This window comes from Hippopotamus amphibius, chromosome 10, assembly GCF_030028045.1.
Source record: "Hippopotamus amphibius kiboko isolate mHipAmp2 chromosome 10, mHipAmp2.hap2, whole genome shotgun sequence".
NCBI classification, from domain to species: Eukaryota; Metazoa; Chordata; class Mammalia; order Artiodactyla; family Hippopotamidae; genus Hippopotamus; species Hippopotamus amphibius.
In genome coordinates, this window is record NC_080195.1 from 49951884 (window position 1) to 49963890 (window position 12007).

Below are 12007 nucleotides of genomic sequence, written 5' to 3' on the forward strand. Positions count from 1 at the left end.
GGTTTTTATTAAACATTATTTTCTTAGGATAAATTATATTACTTATTGGGGGGTTACGCATATTTATGATTCTGAAGGGCAAAATAAAGTACCATTTTGCCCTTCAGAAAGTCTGGCTCCATTTACATTGCTATCATTAATGCATGATATCTGCTTTCCTCAAGCCTTGTAGGCTTTGGGTTTTACCACTTACCAAAAGTTTTTCTAATTCAATTTTAAGTACAAAATGAAACTTCACAGTAGGTGCAATTTGCAGTTATTTTACCAACAAGGTTGACTGAACGTTTTAAAAATCATGATTTAAATTCATGTTTCTTCTTGTGTGACTATCTTTTAATCTTTTGGTTAATGGACAGTTGGTATTTTTGCCCATTTATATGAGCACTTTATACTTTTCAGTTATTAAACTTTTGTGTTTATGTGCAATAAATTTCTCCATTCTTCTGAATTTTTAAAATCTTAGTTTTATTGATGTTCATTCCATCAAAGCTGAAACTAAGTAATGAATCTGTCCATCTTTTTTTCATTTCTATTCCACCAAAAGTCAAAAAGTGGACTTCCTAGGTGGAGCAGTGGTAAAGAATCTGCCTGCCAATGCAGGGGACACGGGTTCGAGCCCTGCCCTGGGAAGATTCCACATGCCATGGAGCAACTAAGCCCATGTGCCACAACTATTAAAAAAAAAAAAAAAAGTCAAAAAGTAATTTCCCCTGGTGCTAGTCTGTTCATATACATGAGTGTATTTGTTTTGATTTTTAAGTATTTAACTTTCAATCCCCTTGGAATTTTTTTGAGAGTATGGTGGAAAGTGTGGGCCTTTTTAATATTCTCATTATTGATATTCTTTTATACCAAGGGTCTCAAATTGGCTACCAACAGATTTCAATGTTGCCTTTCTCGCTCCCCGGCCATCATGGCAGCTATGCTTGGTTGGGGGTGTCCTGCACCTAAGACAGGAAGATGGTGGCCACAAAGAAGGAGAAAAAGTCACTGGAGTCGATCAACTCTAGCCTCTAACCCATTACGAAAAGTAGAAAGCACATGCTGGGGTACAAGCAGACTCTGAAGATGATCAGTCACAGCAAAGCAAAACTGCCATCCTTGCCAACAACTGACCAGCCTTGAGGAAATCTGAAATAGAGTATTATGCCATATTGGCCAAAACTCGTGTCCATCACTAAGTGGCAATAATATTGAATTGGGCATGGCGTGTGGAAAATACTACACAGTATGCACATTGGCTGTCATTGATCCAGGCGATTCTGATATTATCAAAAGCGTGCCAGAAAGAGGAGACAGTGGGACTAGATGACCTCTAGAGTCCTTTTCATTGCTAATATTTTATCAACTTATCAATCATTCACTAATTCATATGGCCTCCAAGATAGTCTCCAAAGATCCTTGCCTACTAGCTGATATCCATTCCCTTGAGCAATTCCCTCCCACAATAAATGAGCTGATCCATGCAACCAACAGGATATTGTGGAAAAGATGGAGTATGACTTCAGAGGCTGGATTATGAAAGACATCGTGGCTTCTGACTTTCTGTCTCCTGTATTGCTCTCTGTGGAGTAAGCCGGCTGTCACATCATGAGGATGCTCAAGCAGCCTGTGGAGAGGAACCATGTGGAGAAGAACAGCAAAAACTTTCCAGCTATTTGAATGGTTCACCTTGGAAGCAGACCCTCCAGCTCCAGTCAGTCTTCAGATGTCTGCATCCCCCGCAAACATCTTGACTGCAACTTCACGAGAAACCCAGCTAAGCCATGCCTGAATCCCTTACTCACGAAGCCACTGAGCTTTGTGACCATTTATTACGTAGCATTAGGTAACAGTACAACACATTTTCCCCTGATTTGTTCCCAAGAGATTTGATGTAATTTTCTTTGATTCAGTCCTTCTAGTTGACCTGCTACCAATGTGTTTCTTAAGGAGGAAAGACCCCCAGCTGTTCCAGATGCACAGTAGCAGCCTATTCATTTCATAGCACGATTTGGCTCAACACAATTTGGTGTCTTAACACGTTCCAAGAAGAACAATGACATCTTGGTTTTAACGTGTTTATCTTATTTCTTTTATGACAGAAAGAAGTAATGTGCTCTTTGTTCTCCTATGGGTTTGGTGTCTGTGGTCGCTGTAGCTGTGATTGTGTCATTTACACTTCTCTGCGTCCACCCATGATATGCTCAGAAGAGAGATGTGTTACAAATGGCAACAGAGCATTTTTGAAAGGCTCTTTTCAACATTTCAGCACCTAACAGAGAGATTTTTTACCCACGTAAGCAAGCCAAAGACAAAGACAAATACTGTGTAAATTATTCTTACAAATAGATGGCTAAATCATCTCTTGGAGATATTTTTTAAAAAATCTATTTTTAACATCTGACAGTTATGAGATATTCTGGGTAAGTTTGATTATCAGAGAATATCACAAATAGCTTTGGAAGTTGTGTGTTATCTGTGACAGAGTCAAACAGATCTGTGGCATCATCAGAGTGGTGGAGGGATAAGTAATCCTGCTTGTCCAAGTGCGCAGACGCCTGTAAATACGCCTGTAAATACAACGTAAATACACTCTCTCCCATTGCTGTCCGGTCTGGAGTGCTTGTCATCGGCAGAATAACTGGTATCAACAGCAAAATAGTTCCTCTTCCATAGACTATAGCTGTAAAGAGAAAGACAAAAGCCTCTGTAAGAAGATAAAATTATCACAGGATGTAGAACCATGCCCAAACCTGACAAAAGCTTTTCCTAAATGCGGTTCTTGCCCGCTAAAGCCACTTTTTATCAATTCTGAAACTCACTCCATCTGTTCCAACCTCCTTCCCAGTGGAACACGGTGAATTCTGTCCTGATGGTGATGAGATGGCTGCCATCTGTGGTTCTACAAAGCGGGGGCGTGGACAGTCAGCACTGGAACCACTGCTGGCCTCATTTTCATCAGCCAGATCATTCACTTCCTTGCCATTGTTCGCGGCAAAACTGCAATTAAGGCCATGCCGATTGATACGTGGCACTGAGTCTGCATCTGTCCCATGGAAGAGGAGTCTCTCGCTATCTGTATGGCCATTCTTGATGTCCATCTGGTTTTTCTTTACTTGGTAGTTCTGCCAGAGAAATGCAATCCGTATCCTCTCAATCTACAAATGATGAAAAGCAAAACAGTTTGGAAATGACCTTAGAGTTCAGTGTGTTGTGTTTGTTGTGAATTTTAAAATAAGCAATATGGAAAAGAAAGAGGATTAGTAGAAGGAGGGGGAGGGAAAGGAGAGGCAGAAGGAGAGAAGAAAGAAAAGAAGAATAAAATGCAAATAAACAGCAAATCCAGAATGGGTAGTTTTCTGCCTTTAGAAAAAGGAAAAGCTAAAACTATCTATATTTTGTAATAGTGCTTATATTATATGTTTTACATAACAGAACTTACATTTTATTTTTTTAATTAATTAATTTATTTATTTATTTATTGGCTGTGTTGGATCTTCGTTACTGCACACGGGCTTTCTCTAGTTGTGGTGAGCGGGGGCTACTCTTTGTTGTGGTGCACGGGCTTCCCAGTGCAGTGGCTTCTCTTGTTGCAGAGCACAGGCTCTAGGCGCGTGGGCTTCAGTAGCTGCAGCATGCAGGCTCAGTAGTTGTGGCACATGGGGTTTAGTTGCTCCGTGGCATGTGGGATCTTCCCAGATCAGGGATCGAACCTGTGTACCCTGCATTGGCAGGTGGATTCTTAACCACTGCGCCACCTGGGAAGCCCTACACTTTATATAAAAATGTTTATCGACATATATTCCCTGGAATTCCTGGAGATTCAGTAACATTCAAATTCCTACTCAAAAATTTGTAACCATTCAATAATTATTTCCTTAACTCCTGATTTACAAACCCATTTTATTGGCTTCTTTCCAATAACAGTTCTTTCTGCATTGATCCAATTATGTTCATAGATCACCTCATACATGCCTAATCTAATGACTATCTCTTTCCTAAAACTAATTTCTCACTCTCCTCCTGGATAACTTCACCACATCTTGGTCTCTATTTGGACATGTCATTATCATAAAAACAAAGCCCTGTAACTATTAAAACTCACTGGAAACTGAAGGACACATACACTGAGAAGTCAGAATGTCTAAGTTGAAATTCTGACTCAAATACTTACTGTGTGACTGTGAGCAAGTCATTTAATACTCTCTTAGCCCAGATTTCTTTATGTGTAAAATGGGGATAATAATAGTACCTATCTCATAGGGCTTTATGTTATGAGATAAAGTAAGTAGAAACTTCACACAGTGCCTGGCATAGCATTTATGATGATAAATGTTAGACATCAGTACTAGAAGAAATAGTACACATTCCTTCATAATTCTTTTACTGGGAACTAGGAAGTGCACAACTTTTTTTTTTTTAATTGAAGTATGGTTGATTTACGATGATGTGTTGGTTTCCAGTGTATAGCAAAATGACTCATTTATATATATATACACATATATATTTTTTTCATGTTCTTTTTCATTATAGATTATTACAAGATATTGAATATAATTCTCTGTGCTATACAGTAAGACCTTGTTGTTTATCTATTGTGCAAAGTAGTCTGTATCTGCTAATCCCAAACTCCTAATTGATCCCTCCAAATTTCCCCTTTGGTAACCATAAGTTTGTTTTCTATATCTGTGAGTCTGCTTCTGTTTTTTTTTTTTAATTAATTAGTTTGGTTGCGCTAGGTCTTAGATGCGGCAGGCAGGCTCCTTAGTTGCAGTCTGAAGGCTCTTTAGTTGTGGCATGCATGTGGGATCTAGTTCCCTGACCAGGGATTAAACCCGGGCCCCCTGCATTGGGAGTGCAGAGTCTTACCCACTGCAACACCAGGGAAGTCCCTGTTTCTGCTTTTTAAATAAGTTCATTTGTACCATATCTTAGATTTCACATATAAGTGATATCATATATTTGTCTTTCTCTAAGCACAACTTTTAAAGAAGACCCATTGTGGGATGCCTGGAATTTCAAAGTAGGATACAACCACAATTTGCAAATGAAAGGTTAAAAGTTATTGTCTGTCTTACCAATATTTTTAAGGAAAGAGATGACAGCAGCTTTAATATTGGGTATGACTTCCATTCTGAAGTCACTGTTGGCGTTTGACAGGCCACAAATTGACCTCACAAACAAGGAAAGCACATCCTTAGTCATGGTGTCTTGGATATTGCGAAATGCAACCAAAAGGGAGCTTGAGAAGAGTCTTTTGAAAATTCATCTGTTTCATCCACTTCCGTTTCACTTATTTTATCCACTTTTCTGAAAACTATTACTTTTGTACTGAGGACTTCCAACTTTGCAATTTTTAAGGAGACAGAAACATTCAAGATGTTAGTTTTTAGTGTTGTTGTTTTATTTTAAACAAGCTCTGGCCAGTTTTATTAAAGAAAAACTGTGCATGATTTACTTTTCCCCAGGGTCTTCTGGCATGCTTCTATTAGAAGATAACAAAATCACCTGGATCAATGACAGCCAGTGTGAATACTCTGTAGTTTTTTCCACACGCTATGCCCAATTCAATATTGTTGCCACTTAGTGATGGACACCAGTTTTGGCCAACATGACATTATACTCTATTTCAGATTTCCTCAAGGCTGGGCAGTTGTTGGCGAGGATGACCAGTCTTGCTTTGCCCTGTCTGATCATCTTCAGAGTCTGCTTTACCCCAGCACGTGCTGTCCACTCTTCTTCATGAGTGAGCGCCTAGACTAGACTGACTCCAGCAACTTCTTCTGTCTTCTTTGTGGCCACTGTCTTCCTGCCTTAGATGCAGGATGTCCCCAACCAAGAGCAATTGCCAAGATTCAAGATGTTAGTTTTTATATGTGATTTGGTATTTGAAAGACTTGGCCTTTATATTACTTTCCGATGTAAATACTTCCGAAGAAAATAGATTTCACTCTCTGCCTTATTAAAAAAAAAAAGACAGTAGTAACTCTTTGGCACAATGATTACATAAACATTATACTTTGTAAAGTCAAATTTGCTCACCAAGTCACTGGGGAAAAAAGTAACAAACATGACAGTAAATGATGGTACCCATTCACTGTTATAAATTAATAGAGCTACAACTTGTTACTGAAAAGAAAGACGCTTCTGTTACTGTATAATGAAAGGACAATCTACAGAGATAACCAAAATACAAAAAGTCTGCTTATTCACAAAGAAGATTGAGTGTGGGTAGACAATTATGGGGAGAATAGAGACTCCTACTTCCATTTTTCATTGTTTTTAACCCCTGAGAGAGATATAAAGGGACTTTTCCCTTAGTATGATAAAGAAGCTTATTCTGAACTCAAAAGTCAATAGTATTCATAGTGAAGAAACATAACAGTCAATCTCCTTAAAAGTAGTAAAAAATAAAATAAAAATCGATATGTGGTCTGTCACCACCTCTACTCAATATATGATTCGGAACTCTTCCTGGTCATCAAAATAAGGTGGGGAAAGGAAATGAGGATAAATACAGAAATGGAAAAGATGCCCCAAACAGTCATTCTTTACAAATAATACAGCCACATATTGTGAAAACTTTAAAAATCAGCAGTGCCATCAAGAAAGTACAAAGACAAGCCACAGAATGAGAGAAAAGATTTGCAAATCATGTAGCTGATTAAGAACTTGTATCTAGAATACATAAAGACCCTTTACAATTCAACAATAAAAAAACCAAATAATCCAATTTAAAAACAGGCAAAAAGTTAAATAGACATTTCTCCAAAGAAGATATGCACATGGCCAATAAGGACAAAAAAAGATGCTCAACATCATCATATGTTAAAACCCTAATCTTCACTGTGATGGTATTTGAACTTGGGGTCAGATGGGAGGTTATTAGGTTTAGATGACATAATGAGGATAGAGCCCCCTGATGGGATTAGTGCCCTTATAAGAAGATGAAGAGACCAGAGTGCACTGCGGGTGCACTCTCTCTCTCTCTCCCCTCGCTGCCCCCTCACCATGTGAGGAAATAGCATGAAGGGGTCATTTGCAAATCAGGAAAAGGGCCCTCACAAAGAACCCAATCATGCTGGCATCCTGACCTCCGATTTCCAGCCTCCAGGACTGCAAGAAATTAATGTTTGTTGTTTAAACCACTTAGTCCATGGTATTTGTTATAGCAGTCCAAGCTGACTGAGATGACAAATATTCATAGCAGCTTTATTCACCATAGTGAAAAATTAAACAATTCTTGGGAGACTGGGATTGCCATTTATACATTACTAATAAGAAAAAATATGAAATTGTACACTTTAAATATATGCAGTTTATTGTATCTCAAAAAAAAATTGAACAATTCATAATCTCCAGAATATACAAACAGCTCGTGCAGCTCAATATCAAAAAGAACAAACAACCCAATCAAAAAACGGGTGGAAGACCTAAATAGACATTTCTCCAAAGAAGACATACAGATGGCCAAGAGGCACATGAAAAGATGCTCAACATCACTAATTATTAGAGAAATGCAAATCAAAACTACCATGAGGTATCACCTCACACCGGTTAGAATGGGCATCATCAGAAAATCTACAAACAGGGACTTCCCTGGTGGTGCAGTGACTAAGAACCCGCCTGCAATGCAGGGCACACTGGTTGGATCCCTGGTCCAGGAAGATTCCACATGCCGTGGAGCAACTAAGCCCATGCGCCACAACTACTGAGCCCACAACCTGCAACTACTGAAACCTGCGAGCCTAGAGCCTGTGCTCCGCAGCAAGGGAAGTCACTGCAATGAGAAGCCTGTGCACTGCATCAAAGAGTAGTCTTTGCTCACTGCAACTAGAGAAAGCCTGTGAACAGCAACGAAGACCCAATGCAGCCAAAATAATAATAATAATAATAACCCTACAAACAATAAATGCTGAAGAGGGTGTGGGGAAAAGAGAAACCTCTTGCACTGTTGGTGGAAATGTAAACTGATATAGCCACTGTGGAGAACAGTATGGAGGTTCCTTAAAAAACTAAAAATAGAAGTACCATATGATCCAGCAATCCCACTACTGGGCATATACCCAGAGAAAACCATAATTCAAAAAGACACATGCACCCCAATGTTCATTGCAGCACTGTTTACAATAGTCAGGTCATGGAAGCAACCTAAATGTCCATTAACAGATGAATGGATAAAGATGTGGTACATATATACAGTGGAATATTAGTCACAAAAAGGAATGAAATTGGGTCATTTGTAGAGATGTGGATGGACCTAGAGACTGTTATACAGAGTGAAGTAAGTCAGAAAGAGAAAAACAAATATTGTATATTAACGCATATATGTGGAATCTAGAAGAATGGTACAGATGACCCTGTTTACAAGGCAGAAATAGAGACACAGAAGTAGAGAACAAACATATGGACACCAAGGGGGCAATGGGTGGGCGGGATGAATTGGGAGACTGGGATTGACATATATACACTAATATGTATAAAATAGACAACTAATGAAAACCTGGTGTATAGCACAGGGAACTCCACTTCTCTGTACAGTAGAAACTAACACAAATATATTATGAGGGTGAGTCAAAAATTATCAGTACTCCAGCTACATTAAAACTTCTATAAATTCTACAGCCAGAGTGCAGATAATTTTTGACTCACCCTCATACTATAGTAAAACAATAAAAAAAATTATTGTTAAAAATTTTTTTTAATTAAAAAAAACAACCCAAATGTCTATCACAAATGAATGGATAAATAAAATGTGGTATATCCATACAATAGAGTATTATTTGGCAATACAAAGTAACAAAGTTCTGGGACTTACCTGGTGGTGCACTGGTTAAGAATCTGCCTGCCAGTGCAGGGGACACGCATCTGAGTCCTGGTCCAGGAAGATCCCACATGCCTTGGAGCAACTAAGCCCACAACTACTGAGCCTGCACTTTAGAGCCCTCAAGCCACAAATACTGAGCCCGGGTGCCACAACTACTGAAGCCTGCACATGCCTAGAGCCAGTGCTCCACAATGAGAAGCCACCACAGTGATAAGCCTGTGCACCACAATGAATAGTAGCCCCCACTCACTGCAACTGAGAAAGCCTGAGCACAGCAACAAAGACCCAATACAGCCAATAAATAAATTAAATAAATTTATTAAAAAAAGTAACAAAGTTCCAATACATTCCACAACATAAATGAACCTTATCTGATCACTGTGGTTCTACTTATTTGACACTCAAACTATAGGGACCAAAATCTGTCCAGTGTTTGCCAGGGGCTCATCTGAAGTGAAGAGGTTGATTACAAAGGGACCGGTGGGAATCTGGGGGAGTGTTGAAATTCTTTTATATATTATATCTTGTGGTTGTTACACAATTGTATACACTTCTCAAAAGTCACAGAACTATATACTAGAGTATGAATGTGCTGAGTGAACTGTACCTTAAATTTTAGAAATAAAGGAAAAGTCAATAGCATTCATATACACAAATAATTGGTTAAAAGATATAGTGAATAAGAAAAGCTCATTTACAATAGCAAGAAAAAAGATAAAATATATGGAAACAGACAAGAAATTTCTATGTAAAAAACTGTGAACACTCTTTAAAGACATGCAAGTAGACTTGAACAAATGAAATGGCATCCTTCTTCTTGGTAAGAAAATCTAAACATCATTTCAAGATGTAGGCTTTCTGCAATGTAATTTACAAGTTTAATGCAATTCAAATAAAAATCCCAGCCAGCTTTTTTTTTTTTTTTTTTTTTTTTGACACTGGTTACAAATCAGAAGCCTGTGCTAAAGTTCATAAGGAAGGAACACAAGAATCTCGAGGAAAACATTGAGATGGAAAAGCTCCGTAGAGGCAATAGCCCTGACATTACCACAAAGCCTCTCTAAAACAGATGGATAAACAGGTCAATGGAGCGGTCAATGGAACAGAAGCTCCAGAATAGCCAAACTACATCTAAAAATCTAGCACGTGATAAATAAAGGTGGTATCTCAAGTTACTGAGGCAGTGATAATCTTTTTAATAAATGGTGTTTGGCTTTAGGTATTACCAGAGATAAAAATATGGATACCCATTCGGAAGATAAGATAAAATTAGATCCATTTCTCAAACCACACACAGGAATAAACTTCAAATGGATCAGAGATCTACATGTAAAACGTAAAGCATTACAAATAGAAAAAAAAGTATGGGAAGACTATAACCTCTATGGGGTATAGGGGAAAGCTTTTAAAATATGACTAAAAGTCCAGATGCAATAAAATGAAAGATTGGTAAATTTTACTATATAAAATAAAAAACGTTTGCATGCCCCCCCCCCAAAAAAAAGCCACAAAAAGCAAACTGAAAAGACAAATGACAAAATGAGAGGAAATATTCATAGGATATATCACAATAAAGGACTAATATCCCTAACTCATAAGGAACGTTTAAAACTTGAGGAGAAAGAGACCAAAACTTCTATGCAAGAGACTACCCGCACTCTGCTCTCCCAGGACAAGCCAGGATGGCGAGCGCCTGCCCCAAGACAGGTGTCCAGGGATGGGGTCTCTGCACCGCCCGGCCTCCTGCGAGGCAGAGCGCCGCGCGTGCGCGGGAAGCCTGGTGGGGGCCGCCGGATCCACCCCTCCTCCCAGCCCCGCGGGCGGCCGTCACCATCCCACCCGAGGAAGAGCGCCAGGAAGGGGGCGGGCTCTCCGGCTCCGGCCAGAACTCTGGCTCAGGGCCTTCAGCCTAGTCCGGCTCTGGAAGTACACCTTGGAGGTCAGTTCTTCGCGGGATCCGGGGCCCCGGCGCCCCAGGACGCTTAGACCGGCAGCCGGGGGGCGGCGCCCCGCGCAGCCCTCCTCAGCTCTAGTGCATCTGCCCCCGCTGCGGGGCCCTGCCGCACCCAGCAGGACATGCCTTGATCTTCTTTCGCTTTCTTTTCTATGAAAGTCGCTTATACCTGCCTTAGGATTTTGTCACCCTTTTGGGACAGACGTTGCTATCATACGACTTCTGGGGTCAAAATCCCGGGGTCTACACTTCATTAGTGTGCATGATGAGGGGCATTTTGAAATCTGTAGTCTAAAGCTTGCTGAGCAGGTTTAGTTAATCATTAATGAATGTATAGAGGGTGTAGAAACGGTTCTTACAGAGTGAATTGTAACCAGTCGGAACTGGGAACTGGGAAAATGATCAAAATAGTCTGATGATTTTTTGTGTGCTTGTTCTGCTTAAATGTTTTGTACCCACTTTGCTTTGATTGAAAGAAACTATTACTCATTGTAATTAACTTGCCACAATCTGTAGCTACTGTAGTCAATCTGAAGAGTATGGGAATTGTGCAGTCCAATCAATAGATGCCAACTGTATAGCCTAGTATGATCTATAAAAAGGAAAATCAAGTTTGTAACGGGGCCCAGAATTTCAGAGCATTAGCTCGTCTGGGTCCGTCGACGTAATAAACCTGAGTTCTCCAACTCTCTGAGTGCTCTGCTTGGTTTCTCGTGGAAGCGGTTTTCCCGCAACATGCAGACCCAGTCAACTGCATCTGTGCCGTGGGCAGAGCCATAACTACTTCATGATGTTATCATGAGGCTTAAATGAGATAATGTCTGTAGAGTGCCTGGCATATTTTATTTTTAAAAAATCAGTATTAATTCCCATTTTTACTGGGCAACCCATTTCTACCCCACCCCAATTTCCCTACACACTCTTCAGAAAAATACGCTGGGTCCTTTTCGTGCCCCCTAAGATAGGGATAGAATCAGGTGTCCCGCTAGCCTGACGTTATTTAATGTCATTCAGTCAACACGTAGCGAAGGCTCTTGATGAGCCTGGTGTTGTGTTAAGATTATAAAGATGATTTAGACATGGATCCCTTCTCTCTGGGGTGAGGGTAGTACTAAGGGGAAAGAAAAGCAAAACAAACAAACAAACAAACAAAAAACCCCAAAACAAAAAAGAATATACATTTACCTGGTGTATCATGAAAGGTCCTGGTGTTTGGCCTCGGTTCACAAAATAGTCGTTATTAC

At 39.7% G+C, this 12007-nt stretch overlaps 2 pseudogenes; one reads left to right on the top strand and one right to left on the bottom strand.

Annotated features, from left to right (window-relative positions):
* Positions 1–960: 960 nt before the first annotated feature.
* On the top strand, positions 961–1312 carry LOC130830415 (60S ribosomal protein L30-like; annotated as a pseudogene).
* Positions 1313–5436: 4124 nt separating this feature from the next.
* LOC130829824 (60S ribosomal protein L30-like) lies at positions 5437–7062 on the bottom strand (annotated as a pseudogene).
* Between the last annotated feature and the right edge of the window lie 4945 nt (positions 7063–12007).